The 14580-nt window shown below is 48.2% G+C and overlaps 1 pseudogene; it reads right to left on the reverse strand.

The window, feature by feature from the left end:
- The window catches only part of LOC123171374 (uncharacterized), a 104014-nt pseudogene extending 91121 nt beyond the window's left edge, over positions 1-12893 (reverse strand).
- Positions 12894-14580: the final 1687 nt, after the last annotated feature.

The following is a 14580-nucleotide window of genomic DNA, read 5'->3' on the forward strand; positions in this document are numbered from 1 at the left end:
GGGAACGTGTCACCTTCGTGTGCGAAACGACATACACTGCCTTTCCCCGCCTTGATTTTTTTACAAAGGAAACATAGACCAATAGGAGTTTTGTGCTAAATATTGGAATTATTCCGTTTTTGTTTGGCCTTTTTATACATTAATTGAGTTTCTGGTCATTTAATGCGCATAATTCAAATTTGCACTACAAGCACATGCTCCACTGTGCCAAAGTTGGTTCAAAATCATTTATGTGTACTTGGGTGAATATGTAGGTCCCATTAACAAGAAATGAGAGTGGAATTCAAACATCTAGGCGTCGTGGCTCGGCCGGAAACATCAACAAACTTGGTTTTTAAATTCATGTAAATCCAAAACTTGCCTGAAAATCATGAAACTTGGTATGGTGTCATGACATGCCACCAACATGTTGTGGTAATTTTTTTGTCCAATTCGCGAAGGCGCACACATTAACAGCCAACAAAGTCATTTTGGAACAAATGTTGTCACGTTACAATCGGAAACACAAGTATTATTGAAATTGTGGGCGTTCTACTTACCATTTACGTGCTGCCACGCGTCCCCTTTTTTTATTGGCTAGGAGGCATCATGCAGGGTAGCTCTTTGAGTACGGGAGGCATGCGATTAGACCCCTACGCGTGCTTATCGGGAGGAGAGCCCTTTGACCTCCATCCGTCGCCCACCTCTCTCCCAACGGCTCCAATAATGGCGCCCGAGCCCATGTTTTGTGGCGTGGCTATGTTTCACTGGACTGAGATTGAAGAAGAAATAAGAAAATCCGAAAAGAGAATTTTGCATGAATATTGATGTAAGATCTGATGGACATACTATATAGCATTGACTGCGACTTATATCAAGGTTGATATGAATATATAAGGATGATGACAGTGGATAATAATTGTCTTGCATATTTAGGAAGATAATTAAAAAACCCACATGCGGCAACGCCCAAAATACACAAGGGCAAAAGAAGAAGGAAGACGCAGACAATGATCTTGCTCGCTGATCTCTACTTTCTTGATGCGTTGCTGTAGGCCGCGAAGACTAGTTCTTGCGGCGAGCGGCAATGACCTCTTTCCTGTCCTCATTACGCTGCTTGAGAGCATCCACGGATTCCTCCACCAGCCTTTGGCGCTCGATGCGGAGCATGGCATTCTCGTCCATAAGTTTCTTGACAATGACGCCCGTCCTCTTCAACAAGGCAGTGGTCTCCTCGCGCTCGGTGTCGAGCCTTGCCTTATCCTCCCCTAGTCCCTAGATGACGCTGGTAGCATATTCAAACGAGGCATTCATCTCATCCTGCAGCTTCATCCAGCCGGAGATCCGATCCATCAGGTCATCAAGCATAGCACACACGCGCCTGTGAGAGTCCTCGCCTGCCCCGAGACATTTTCCTAGGCCGCCATGCCGCGGGAGGAACTCTCTGCTGCATTCGCAGCGCGGCAGGACATCTCTGCTACTTCCGCGGCGCGGCCGAACCAGTCTGCTGCATCGACGGTGCGGCGGGACCTCTGTGCTGCTATGTCGGTGCGGCAGGACATCTCTCATGCTTTCGCTTCCATGCTCGCCTCTCCCGACCCAGAACTCATGCGGGCCATGGCAGACGCAAGGGAATGACGATGAAAGACTTGTTTGTTTTTGTGGATGAGGAGTTGAGGAGGAATGTGCAGTCATCTTGGAGTAGGTAGTATTTATAACCGAGTACTAATACGCTCATAAGTTGGAAACCGTTTAGGTTTTGATCAGTGTGAACAGGTTTTGATCGGCGTGAACAGTAATTGTGAATGTGAAGGGAAGCAAGTTCAAAATTTATTGACGGTTCATATTTCGAAGTGTGGTACGATTCCCGGAAGGCGTAAAGTGGGCACTCGTTCTCGGCCGCGTACGTGGTGTTTGCACCATAGGGTGCACCGCAATAGGTGATGTCAGCACACGTCTTGTTCCATCAACCGCGCGCGCTCGTTATTACCATCGCACACGCTTCTTTTAATTAGAATGTGTGCCCATCTAGCGCACACAACTTTATCTGTCGAACTGTTTCTGTTTGTTGTGGTTAATCGGAAATAGTTCATCCGTTTGAAGTGTATGCCGTTAATCACAGACACCTTGATCTAGCTGACCGTTTCTGTTGTGTTGCCTAATCACATATAGTTCATCCGAGTGAACTGTATGTCGTCAATCACACACACACACCTTGTTCTACCCGACCGTTTCTACTATGTTTCCTAATTGCAAACAGTTCATCCGAGTGAACGGTATGCCATACATCGCACACACCTTCATCTTGCTGCCCGTTTCTGTTTTTAAGCTCATCGCAAATAGTTCATTCGAGTGAACCGTATGCCATGCATCGCACACACCACCATAATCTGAACCATGTTTGATGTCTCCGCATCGCAAACATTTGCATCATTTTTGACGGTTTTTTACATCACCGTTTGCGATCAATACATCGCGCACAGTTTCGTTGAAGGGTCTCTGATTGTAGTGTCGCGTTAGCAACATCCTGCAGTAGTGACCGAAGAGAGTCACTACTGAAACAACACTTCCGTGATGATACGTGTTTGTCATAGTAGGTCACGTTTTCTATCTCGCATATACATTCGTGACGATTTTATGATAGAATGAAGATAGTCATACCTGTGCTATCGTAGAAGTGTTCCATGACAATACTCAATTTATTGTCACGGAAGTGTTCACTTCCGTGATGATAAATGACGCGTCGTGGAAGAGTTTTCGTCAAGGGTAACTAACACGTGGTATCCATCATAATGGGTTGCCGTTAAGCTATCAGGTGCCGGTTTTGGATCCGATACCCGTTAACAATCGGACCAATGGCAATTTTCCACCCGACAAATTCTCATTCGCCAACGGAACCACGTGTCAGCTCAGCATTGCGACAGATGTCATCATTCCAATGGACGGGACGCACCAATGAGATGTCGACATGTGGAATGGCCCAACAATGGCCCATTTATGTTAAAAGGGTCGGCCTAGACAAAGGCCCACAAGATTTTGGCAGATACTAGTGGGCCAGACCGTTAACATCCTGCCATATCTTTGGGCCAAATTAAGGCCCATATGCAGATCCAGCCCGTAAACAGTCCATTATGTTTTTGCTCCAAATGAAGGTCCGGTTTATCTTTTGGTCTGTTAAAGGCCCATTAAACAGTTTGACCCATTTCAGCCTTTGTTTGTGTCGGCCTGTTAATGGCACTTGGTGCAATCGGGCCAAATTACGGCCCATATCAGATCCGCCCATTGAAGGCCATGTTTGTATTTCGGCCTGTTAAAGGCCCGTTGAACAATTAGACCAAGTTCGGCCTGCTAGCAGCCCTTGGTGCAATTGGGCCCATTTCTGGTCCGAAGTGACTTTCGGCTTCTTAACGGCTCGTGGTTTTCATGGATAAATTTAAGCCCAACCTGACCATTGGCATGTTAAAGGCCCGTGATAAAATTGGGCCTAATTATGGCCCACTTTCCATTTGGCCTACTTACAACCCATAATGTGATTGGGCCAACCGAGGTCCGAGATAAATTTTGGCTTGTTAACGACCCATCTTATAATTCGGCCAATCATGGGCCGAGGTATATTTTGGCCTGCTGTCGGCCCGTGATTTGTTCGGCACAATTCAGGCCCAATCTACCTTTTAGCCTGTTAAAAGCCCATGGTATTTTCTGGCCCAACTAAGGCCCACTGTTGACTCAGCCTGTTAAAGGCCCGAAACTACTTGGGCCCAGTTTACGTTTAGGCCTGCTAAAGGCCAGAGATGATTGTGGGCCCATGTTTCAGCCCATATATGACGAGTTGCAGGCTGGCCATTTGCGCAGTGTAATTATTTTTTATATACCACTGATGGATAATGTTTTGGCCCATTGACCTCCGTCGAAGCTTACGCCCTTTTCAGGGAGCGATGACACAATATATAGTAAATTAGTTACAGCATAGTGACTAAGCATAAACCTAGACTATAGAATAAAGAAATTACGACATATTACATCCACTGGGCATCAAAGTTCGTCACCAGTAATAATAAAGTGCAACCAGACAACAAATTACATATATTGGGCATTAAAGGTTGCCACCAGTGCAAATAAATGCGCTGACCAAATAATATACAGAACCGACAGCACTTCAACACAAAATAATATATTGGTAATTAGTTATTTAGTGAGCATCATCATGTCATCATTTTAAATTTTTTAAAACTGAATTGAGGAATTTCCAGAAGCCTCAGAAAATATTTTGAAATGATCAACCAAAATTTCTTCAAATGTTCCCAAGGAAATGTTCCTTTTGTTGGGGAACATTGCATGGAAAACGAAAAGTCTCTACGCACACGCAAGATCTATCCATGGAGATGCATAACTATGAGAGGGGGAGAGCATCTTCATACCCTTGAAGATCGCTAGGCGGAAGTGTTTATCAACGCGGTTGATGTAGTCGTACACCTTCACGATCCGTCCCGATCAAGTACCGAACTTACGGCACCTTCGCGTTCAACACACGTTCAGCTCGATGACGTCCTCGCCTTCTTGATCCAGCAAGAGGGGCAAAGTAGTAGATGAGTTCCGGCAACACGACGGCGTGGTGACGGTGGTGGTGAAGAACAATCTCCGCAGGGCTTCGCCAAGCACAACGGAAGCTATGATGAAGGATAAACTAGAGGGGGCGGGGTTGCTAGCACACGGCTTGGTGAATCTTGATGTGTTCCCGGTGCTAGCCCTGTCCCTCTATTTATATGTTGAGCCTTGAGGTTGTTTCTTGGAGAAAGAGCCTCCTCAAAGTCGGTTTAGCCAACAAGGCAAGAGTCCTTCTTGGACTCCAGGACCAGACGCCAGGGTCCCTGGCGTTTGGCCCCTTTGGCCTCTGCAAAACTGCCTTTTGCACCTTCCTAAAGCCCCATGGGCTTTACCCCTGGGCCCAAATAAATTGTTCTCGTACCCGAACATTTCGGGAAACATCCAAAACCCCTTCTGGTGAATTACGGAACCCTTCCGGAGACCAAACACTATTATCCCATATATCAACTTTTACCTTCGGACTATTCCAGAGATCCTCGTCTGTCCGTGATCTCATATAGGACTCCGAACAACATTCGGTCACCAACATACATAACTGATACAATACTATATTGTCAACGAACGTTAAGCGTGCGTACCCTACGGGTTCTAGAATGATGTAGACATGACCGAGACGCTTCTCCGGTCAATAGCCAGTAGCGGGACCTGGATGCCGATATTGGTTCCTACATATTCTACGAAGATCTTTATCGGTCGAACCTTTTATGACAACATATGTAGTTCCTTTTGTCCGTCGGTATGTTACTTGCCCGAGATTCTATCATCGGTATCTCCGTACCTAGTTCAATCTCGTTACCGGCAAGTCTCTTTACTTGTTTCATAATACATCATCCTATAACTAACTCCTTAGTCACTTTGCTTGCAAGCTTCTTGCCATGCTGTATTACCGAGAGGGCCGAAATACCTCTCCATCACACGGAGTGACAAATCCCAGTCTCGATCCATGCGAACCCAATAGGCACCTTCGGAGATACCTGTAGAGCACCTTTATGATCACCCAGCTACATTGTGACATTTGATGGCACACAAGGCATTCCTTCGGAGTCCGGGAGTTGCATGATCTCATGGTCGAAGAAACATGTATTTGACATTAAGAAAAAGCAGTAGCAATAAACTGAACGATCATATGCTAAGCTAACGGATGGGTCTTGTCCATCACATTATTCTCCTAATGATGTGATCCCATTATCAAATGACAACTCATGTCTATGGTCAGGAAACCTTAACCATCTTTTGATCAACGAGCTAGTCTAGTAGAGGCACACTAGGGCTTTGTATTTGCTTATGTATTCACACATGTATTTAAGTTTCCGGTCAATACAATTCTAGCATGATAACACACCTTTATCATGATTAAGGAAATATAATAATAACCACTTTATTATTGCCTCTAGGGCATATTTCCAACACCTTTTTAGCTTTGAAAATTATTGGCAAGAATAAAATTTAAACCAATATATTTGGAGGCTTAAAAGTATTTATTTTTGGGGCTTTGAATTAATTCATAGCTATTTGAATTGGATTTATATTTACTATAAAATAAATATAAGTCCAATAATTGTGAAACTTGGTATGTGACTCTGGTTTTGTCACTTTAGTCTACATATTAAATTTCATGAGTTTTAAAATTCAATTGGCATTTAAATTAAATCCAAAACAAAGTGTCAGAAATAAAACAAAGCACGGCAATAAAAAAGGCAGAAGGACTTACCTGGGGCCCAGCTCGCTGGCCCAACCCATTTGGACAAGCTAGCCAGTCCACTTGGGGCTGGACTGTCTTCTCCCTCACGCCAGGGAGGGACGTTGCTGCTTGCCGAGCATGCACGCGGCCGCGCCACCTCCTGCTTCGCGCTGGAGGCTCGTCCATGTCCCTGACCCCGCGTCTGGAGACGCCCGAGCCCCCTCTCGCTTCTCCCTCACTCTAGCCCCCTCCTTCTCTCGCTTTTGTGCTCACCGAGAGGAACCGAGCGCGTCGTCGCCTTCATTCAATGCTTGCGCGCCCACCGCCACCTGATCGACCAACCATCATGTCCGTCAGCATCGCCCCATCACCATACGACGCCCAGCCAACGCCAGCGACCTCAGGTGGCTTGCATTGCCGGGATCGCCTTCATCTTCGTCGCCTGCGCCTGAGGAATGTCGCCATTGATCCACAGCAACCAGAGCGCCCCCTGAGCTTCTAGACGACCTCGCCGTGAGCTTCTCTCCATTTACCCCCTGTCCCCTTTCTCCAACTCATCCCGTTGTCACTGCTCATCGAGCTCCCGGAACGCCGTCCGCCATGGTCGATGGGCGCACTGAGGGAGTCCTGGATTATGGGGTCCTCGGGTGTCCGGGCTATGTGACATGGGCCGAACTGATGGGCCGTGAAGATACAAGGTAGAAGGCCTTCCCCCGTGTCCGGATGGGACTCTCCTTTGCGTGGATGGCAAGCTTGGCGTCCGGATGTGTAGATTCCTTCTTCTATAAACCGACTCTGTACAACCCTAGGCCCCTCCGGTGTCTATATAAACCGGAGGGTTTAGTCCGTAGAGGCTATCACAAATCATATAGGCTAGACATCTAGGGTTTAGCCATTACGATCTCGAGGTAGATCGACTCTTGTAACCCCTATATTCATCAAAGTCAATCAAGTAGGAAGTAGGGTATTACCTCCATCAAGAGGGCCCGAACCTGGGTAAACATCGTGTCCCCTTTGTCTCCTGTTACCTTCGATCCTCAGACGCACAGTTCGGGACCCCCTACCCGAGGTCGGCCGATTTTGACACCGACATTGGTGCTTTCATTGAGAGTTCCACTGTGCCATCGACAGAAGGTTCAATGGCTCATTCGATCATCTACAATGATGCTATTTCGGGGGAGACTTTTCTCCCCGGTCAAATTTTTGTGTTCGGCGGCTTCCCGCTGCGTGCCAACTCGATTGGCCACCTTGAACAGATCGACAGCTACGCTCCTGGTCATCAAATCAGTTTTGGGAACCTAAATTATGTCGCTGATATCCGAGGAGACTTGATCTTCGAAGGGTTCGCGACCTCGACCACCGGTCTGGTCTTAGATCCAGAGCAAACTACCGGGTCTGAAGATGGGAGTTTGGAGCCCACCGGACTCTCTCCGATTATGAAGCTCACTACCGGAGATCCGGAGGGGACTGTGTCACCGGCAAGCCTGGAGTCAAACTGGGTTCCCCCTATCATTGGAAAGCCCGACTCGCCCCCAGACGCTAGCTCCAAACTCTTGAGGTCCACGCCAAGTGAGCATGGCCAGGAGGCTTTTGCCCTGCCTAGCTCAGTGGACTCTCGCTTCCCTGTCCAAACCTCGCTCTTAAACGAGGCTCTGGAGTTAATCCGATCCCTCGCCATTATAGAGGAATCACCTCCAAACTACACCCAGCCCAGATTAGGGGCTGAAAGTGGGGAATTTTACGTCCGACCCACCACCCACTTCATAGCCACTATCGAAGACTTAACCGACATGCTGGATTACGCTTCCGAAGACATCGACGGCATGGACGACGATGACGGAGACAAACAAGGCCAAGACCCGCCGTTTACCGGACGTTGGACGGCCACCTCCGAAGCGGATGACGGCAAAGGCAGGAAAGAGGCACCACCGAAGCGTCGACGCCAGCGGCGCCGCTCAAAATCGCGTCACGAAAAAGACAGCAATACTGGCACCGGAGACAATAACACTCTGGTGAATGCCGAAGACCCCGAAGCCCCCGTCGAGCCCACATTCGAACAGGATGATTGGGAGGAGGGGCAAGTTAACCCCGACGATCCGGTCGGGAACGAGGACTCGGAGGATAGTAACTATCTCCCAATCTCTGAGGATGATGTGAGCCTCGGCGACGAAGACTTCATCGTGCCAGAGGAACCCCTCGAGCAAGAGCGCTTTAAGCGCCAGCCAATCGCAATAGCGAGAAGCCTAAAAAAGAAGCAGCATCAGCTTCAAGCCGAACAGGATACGCTCAATGACAGATGGACTAAAGTCCTGGCAGCCGAAGAATACGGCCTCGAACGCCCAACAAAGAGCTACCCGAAGCGCAAGCTACTCCCACAATTTGACGACGAGGCCCTTGAGCCAATACCGCCAAAGTATAAACCTGCTGATGAACCTGACCGACCACCACGTGGACGGGACAGAGCGGCTACTTACTCTGAACACCAGCCCGCACCACCCCGCTGTAAAGGCAATGAGGTAGCGGCTCCGGGCTACACCTACGACCTACGCAAGACCTGGACAATAGAGCCGGTCAGACCAGATCAATCTATGGATCAAGGGGATGTGCCCCAACACGAGAGGACGACCATCAGGCCCGGCGCGACAAGCATAATCTCACCCGGGCTGAAAACCGAACACAGATGTCGTCCGAATTCCGTCGTGACGTCGCCCGATACAGAGGCGCCGCACACCCCTTATGCTTCACCGATGAGGTAATGGAGCACCAGTTCCCAGAAGGGTTTAAACCCGTGAACATTAAATCATACGATGGAATGACAGATCCCGCAGTATGGATTGAAGATTTTCTTCTCCATATCCACATGGCTCGTGGTGACGATCTCCACGCCATCAATTACCTCCCACTAAAACTAAAGGGACCAGCGCGGCACTGGCTAAACAGCCTCCTAGAGAACTCCATTTCTACGTAGCTGGGAAGATATGGAGGACGCCTTTTGAGACAACTTCCAAGGTACCTATGTCAGGCCTCCGGACGCCGATGACCTAAGTCATATAGTCCAGCAACCCGGAGAGTCAGCCGGCAAACTCTGGACTAGGTTCTTAATTAAAAAAACAAATCATCGATAGTCCAGACGCCAAAGCCCTCGCGACCTTTAAACGTAGCATCCGCGATGAATGGCTTGCCCGACACCTCGGCCAAGAAAAGCCGAAGTCCATGGCAGCCCTTACCAGCACTCATGACTCGCTTTTGTGTGGGAGAAGAGAGCTGGTTAGCTCGTAGAAGCAACACTACCAGCAACCCTGGCACCTTCGAAGCCAGAGATGGCAACGGTAGGCCACGACGCAACAAACACAAGCATCGAAGCAACAATGAAGATACCAAAGACATGGCAGTTAACGCCGGATTCAGTGGCTCTAAATCCGGTCAGCGGAAGAAGCCATTCAAAGGAAACAAAGATGGTCCATCCAGTTTGGAAAAAATACTCGATCGGCCCTGCCAGATTCATGGCACCCCTCACAAGCCTGCCAATCATTCCAACAGAAATTGTTGGGTCTTTAAATAGGTCGGTAAGTTAAACACTGAACATAAGGGGAAAGGGCCGCCAAGCGAGGACGACAAAGAGCCTCGCCCACCGAACACAGGGGGACAGAAGAAATTTCCCCCTGAGGTGAAAACAGTGAACATGATATATGCCACGCATATCCCCAAGAGGTAACGCAAGCGCGCACTAAGGGACATCTACGCTGTAGAGCCAATCGCCCCAAAATTCAACCCCTGGTCGGCTTGTCCGATCACCTTCGATCGTAAGAACCACCCGACCAGCATCCGTCACGGAGGTTCGGCCGCTTTGGTCCTTGATCCGATCATCAACGGATTCCATCTCACACGAGTCCTCATGGACGGCGGTAGTAGTCTTAACTTGATTTATCAAGACACGGTCTGCAAAATGGGTATTGGCCCATCAAGAATCAAGCCTACTAACACCACCTTTAAAGGAGTAATACCTGGTGTAGAAGCCCGCTGCACGGGCTCAATAACATTTGAAGTAGTCTTCGGTTCGCCGGACAAGTTCCAAAGCGAAGACTTGATCTTCGACATCGTCCCCTTCCGCAGTGGTTATCACGCACTGCTCGGACGAACCGCCTTCGCTCGCTTTAATGCAATCCCGCATTATGCTTACTTAAAGCTCAAAATGCATGGACCCTGCAGCGTCATCACAGTTGGAGTGCTCCCTCCGTACCGAGGAGCACACCGCAGCCCTCGCAGCCGAGGTATAGAGCGACCCTATCAAGCCGCACACCTCATCGACCATCAAGCCCCCAGACATTGTTAAACGCGTCCGGTCTACTCTGCATGATGACAGCTCGGCGACTCCAGAGCTAGACTAGCAGTTTTTCCTCCGTCGATCGGCACACACATCCGTGGCACATCTACCACGCGTGCATAATTACGCACTCAAAATACCCTGGGCAACGGCCGAGGCACAATACGGATAGGTCTATAGTACGGCTCGACCCTATGTGTGACCTTGACCTTTTTCCTTTGATCTTTTTTTTTCAAATACCACAGGTGCGTTAAAACCTAGCTACTCCACGGTCATGCAGGGACTCTTTCCGAGCCCGTTTTCGTATAGACGACCGTGGGCCGTTCCTCGCAAGGAATCTCTCCCACAAAGGCGAAAGTGACGCAGACGTGCCGCAGGGTGTCCAAAGGATCTTCAAGACCACCTTTTCTTTTTTAGGACATGTATACAGCTTTCCCTTGTTCACAAATTCTTGGCATGTAAAATAGCCTTGATGCTTATGGCATCCTCTATAAGAGCACGTTTTGATGTATTAATCAGACTATAATGGAAACAGTTTCGTCCAACCCTATTCGGTATTGGCTTATTTCATAATCTGTATTCCCTCTTCACGTCAGGTTGGCATATACACCTCGGCATGATTTAAATTGCCAGGGCTATATTCGGCCACATATATTTCTCAAAAAAAAAAGAAGTCCGAACACTTTTATAGTATACTTCGGCGTCCCGAATATTGCATTATATGCATCGGCTCCGAATCATGTCTTTGGTCAATAGTTGGGTTGCCCGGCTCCTGTGGTTACCACCTTACGTTCCGCTTGTTCGGCTAAGGTAGTAAAGGGAGAACTACTGTGATTGTGTTTCTGGTTCGTCCAATCAAACACCTCAGTAGAGAAAGCCGAAAACTGACTGTCATGATACAATGAGAGCTGGTCAGCGATTTGGTGACTTACTAAATCTCTTGTGATTTTTTTCCGTATTGTACGAAGGACTGGCCTCCACCCAGTCACGCGCCTAAGGTATCCAAGTTCGGATAGCCGCACATGCACCAGGGGCTAGATCAAAGTCCCATTGTCAATGTCCTATGGCTAAGTGAGAGTGATAAAGCCGCATAGTCTGATTGCTTGGTTCGCTGCACTGACACCTCCTTTACGAACCAAGACGTTGGATCAAGTGTGGTCATATACAATTCCGAACACCCCTGTAGTATCTACGTGGGGGCTGAAGCCGACAACTAGTAAACTTTCAGAAACAAAAACGTCCGCATAGGAGGAAAATAATTTCAGATAAAGGCACAAATATATTACAAAGCCTTAGTTTATAACACAACGTCTGGGAAGTTCGGATACATTTAGTCAAACATGATATCCTTCGAGCATTGACCCTATATTAAACGGGCACCCTCTATGACGTCTTCGAAATATCGCTCCGGCTTGTGGTGGTCCTTGCCTTTGGGTGGGCCCTTGACTGCCACGACGGCGGCCTTCATCTTCGCCCAATGCATCTTGACACGGCAAAAGGCCATCCGCGCACCCTCTATGCACGCCGAGCGCTTCACAGCTTCAACTCGGGGTAGGGCATCGGCGAGCCGCTTGACCAGGCCGAAGTAGCTACTAGGAATGGGTTCGGCTGGCCACAGCCGGACTATGATGTCCTTCATAGCCAACCCAGACATCATATGCAGCTCCGCCAGTTGCATCATCTGGTTGTTCAACAGCGTTGGACGCTCCGGCGCCAGGTATTGTGACCAGAAGAGCTTCTCCGTCATGTTCTCCTCTTGGGCCCGGAAATACTGTGCAGCGTCGACAGCTCTCTTCGGCAGATCCGCAAAGGCATTTGAAGAACTCCATAGTCGAGTGAGCATGGCATATTTCTGACCACCGAATTTACTCTATAAAAGAAAGGGCTTACCAGTCGCTATCTGTTCGGCCTGCCTGATCTCTTCGCGAGCCGCCCGGGACTCGGTCCACGCCTCCTTGGCCCCCTGGAGAGCCTTGGCAAGATCGGCCGCTTGGGCCTTAATTTTCTCTTCCAAGGCCTCGCACATGCTGGCGACATCCTTGAGCTCTTGCTCCACTTCGGTCACCCGGTCTTCATACTGGCGGCGGGTGACCTCCTCGGCCTTCAAATCCGCAGCCGCTTTTTCAGCGGCCGCTTTGCTCACCCGTGCCTGCTCCTCGGCCTAGGCAAGGGCGCTCTTCAGGGTCTCGACGTCAGCCGCATTACCTGTAATAATGATCAGGGCAACACACGAGCTTAGAATCTGCATTGGCATATTACTTCAGGTGTGTAAACAATTTTTCAAAAACATACCTTGCGCCTCATCAAACCGCTTGTTGATGCGGACGAGATCCTCATCGGCCAACTCCAGCTTCCGCTTGAGTTCGGATATTTCGGCGGCTTGGGCGGTCGCCGCTAAAAGTGAAGCCAGTTTATCAAAATAGACAAGTACGTTATCTCCTGCGAAAATTACTCGATCCTCTGTTCGGCCTTTTTTTTCAAAAGCCGAACAGAGTCTCAGGGGCTACTATCTATACACAGGCATATTTTTCATATGAAAAGCGGCTAAACATATTACATCGCATACCTCGAAGCCTGTTAGTAGGCTGGTGAAGGCTTCGTTCAGCCCGCTCTTGGCGGACTAAACTGCTACCTCTTGAGCTTGCGTTGGTTCTTTCCTTGAAGAGGAAAGGGTGATGCAGCAAAGTAGCGTAAGTATTTCCCTCAGTTTTTGAGAACCAAGGTATCAATCCAGTAGGAGGTTACACACAATCGCCTTATACCTGCACAAACAAAAAATAACCTTGCAACCAACGCGATAAAGGGGTTGTCAATCCCTTCACGACCACTTGCAAAAGTGAGATCTGATAGAGATAATAAGATAAATATTTTTGGTATGTTTTATGATATGAACTGAAAGTAAAGGTTGCAAAATAAAAGTAGATTGGAAACTGATATGATGGAAAATAGACCCGGGGGCCATAGGTTTCACTAGTGGCTTCTCTCAAAATAGCATAAGTATTACAGTGGGTGAACAAATTACTGTCGAGCAATTGATGGAAAAGTGCATAATTATGAGAATATCTAGGCATGATCATGTATATAGGCATCACGTCCGCGACAAGTAGACCGAAATGATTCTGCATCTACTACTATTACTCCACACATCGACCGCTATCCAGCATGCATCTAGAGTATTAAGTTCATAAGAACAAAGTAACGCATTAAGCAAGATGACATGATGTAGAGGGATAAACTCAAGCAATATGATATAAACCCCATCTTTTTATCCTCGATGGCAACAATACAATACGTGTCATTTTCCTTTCTGTCACTGGGATCGAGCAACGCAAGATTGAACCCAAAGCTAAGCACTTCTCCCATTGCAAGAAAGATCAATCTAGTAGGCCAAACCAAACTGATAATTCGAAGAGACTTGCAAAGATAAAAAATCATACATAAAAGAATTGAGAGGAGATTCAAATATTGTTCATAGATAATCTTGATCATAAACCCACAATTCATCGGATCTCGACAAACACACCGCAAAAAGAGTTACATATCATAGATCTCCTAGAAGATCGAGGAGTACTTTTTATTGAGATCCAAAGAGAGAGAAGAAGCCATCTAGCTAATAACTATGGACCCGAAGGTCTGAGGTAAACTACTCACACATCATCGGAGAGGCTATGGTGTTGATGTAGAAGCCCTCCGTGATCGATTCCCCCTCCGGCGGAGCGCCGTAAAAGGCCCCAAGATGGGATCTCATGGGTACAGAAGGTTGCGGCGGTGGAAATAGGGATTGGTGGTGCTCGTGGATGTTTTCGGGGTACATGGATATATATAGGAGGAAGAAGTAGGTCGATGGAGCTGCAAGCGGCCCATGAGGGTGGGGGGCACACCCAGGGGGCAGGGTCGCCTCCCTGCCTCGTGGCTTCCTCGCTTCTTTCTTGGCATCCACTCCAAGTCCCCTGGATCACGTTTGTTCCAAAAATAACTCTCCCGAAGGTTT

This window comes from Triticum aestivum, chromosome 7D (genome assembly GCF_018294505.1).
Source record: "Triticum aestivum cultivar Chinese Spring chromosome 7D, IWGSC CS RefSeq v2.1, whole genome shotgun sequence".
Classification (NCBI taxonomy): Eukaryota; Viridiplantae; Streptophyta; class Magnoliopsida; order Poales; family Poaceae; genus Triticum; species Triticum aestivum.